Below are 1,983 nucleotides of genomic sequence, written 5' to 3'. Positions count from 1 at the left end.
CACGATTTAAATAAAAAGAAGAAAAAAAAACAATGAAGAAATTATCCCAAAACCTGGTGTCATAAGTATAAAGAGCATCTAATACAAGGTTCGAATCTGAAGATACAACATAAGTCTCTGAATGATACAAAAGACTGAAAATAAAGATAGACTAGTGACGATCCGAATTCTGGGACCTCACCACTAATTTGAGAATACACAATCCGCTAGAATATTAACTGCCACGTGGGGTACTCCGACTAGTATCTGCATCAAAAAGGGACACAGAAGTAGGGGTGAGTACAATTCACATGTACTCAGTAGGTTTTAGCTGACTGAGTATAAGGAATTAATCAAACCTATGAAATAAACTAAGGAACGCTTCCACCTGCATACAGAAAAGTCCCACTTCGGCATCGGTGCCGCCAGTTTATATATATAGTGGCACGAGTAAAGTAAACCCATAATAACAACTCATAATCACAATTAATCAAATAATTCAAGCAGCACAAATGTCAATGCAATACAATATGATGATGCAATGATGTGGTGGTATGGTGGAATCAAGACTGTCGCACAGCCTGTCGTATACACCTGCCGAGCTGTGCTACCAAGCAGGACCCATGGGGGTCTCGCAGACCATATACCTCAATCACAATATCTCATTATCCTTGCCACCTCCTCGTGGTCAAGGGATCACAATGCATCCACTACCCTGCCGGAAAACTGCCTCGGTCAGGGACTCAAGATACAAAGGTTTAAAGATGTTTCATTTTCTTTCTCAAAAAGAATTTCCATATTTCTCAACTTCCCATGTTTCATGATATGATGAATGAGGATGAATGCATTAAAACATATATGCATGGAAGTAATAATCAACTCACATGTGGTATAAGGTTCAAAGTTCTCAAAACTTAACCTACACATGATATTCACCCTCAATAAATAGTAACGGGAAGAACATACTTTCATTTAAATATTCACCCATTTCTCAACAATATTTCAATACTCAAGTATGCTCAAAACCCCCAATTCAATCTCTCAAGCGGCATCGCAAGTCAAATAATATACTCAAGCCTCTATTAGGCAAATCACAAGTCAAATAATATACTCAAGCCTCTCTTAGGCAAATCACAATTCACATGCTCTCAAAGCAAATAAGATAACAAATAAGCCCCCCCCACGGGCTATGTAATATGAATAAACCCCCACACGGCAACACATTAATAAATGAGACCCCACATGGGCATCACAATATATATAACATTCTCAACTCATACTACAACCCATCCCAAAGTCTATAACATATGAATGATTAATTACCCCATCTCAATCTCAAAGAAAGATAGCCAAACCTACCTCAATTGCCGAAACCGCACCCGAATACCTCCACCGGATAAGCAACTCTCGAATTCAGTGCTCGGAATGACAACCCACTATCAACAATGAAACACACATGTCACAAGGAGTCCAATGACACCCATATTGATAGGTTTCGGAACCGGGGGTAAAATGGTCCAAAAATTAACTATTTTCGAAAAGGGTCAAATCTGTAAATTTATTGAACAATCCCATTCTATTGGTAATAAGGAACTCATGATTGAAAAACCCATAAAAATAGAGCTCAAAACGAGTTGGAAATCACAATTTTCCTTAAATTCGGATTAGGGAAGAAACAAGAATTTTTGGGGTTTGAAACTAAAATTTAAGAGTTAAAATCGTCAAAAACTTAATGAAAAAGGAAGGTTTTAGGTCAAAAATCACTTATCCAACACTTTGCCTCAAAAATCTCTTCTCAAATCACCTCAAGGAGTTCAAGAACTCAAACAAATGTTGAAAAATATTGAAATGGGAAGAAAGGGGCATTTTCTACCCAAAAAGTTACTATTCATGCGTGTTACTGTTCACGCGTGTTACTGTTCACGCGTGTTTTGTACAAATTTACGAAAATCACCCTCAAGGTCATTACATAGAACAAAGGTCATTTTTTCGATCATAGATTGT

The sequence above is a fragment of the Solanum dulcamara genome, chromosome 2 (genome assembly GCF_947179165.1).
Source record: "Solanum dulcamara chromosome 2, daSolDulc1.2, whole genome shotgun sequence".
Lineage (NCBI taxonomy): Eukaryota > Viridiplantae > Streptophyta > Magnoliopsida > Solanales > Solanaceae > Solanum > Solanum dulcamara.
The sequence above is the reverse complement of the archived record's forward strand: the minus strand, read 5'-3'. Positions refer to the sequence as shown.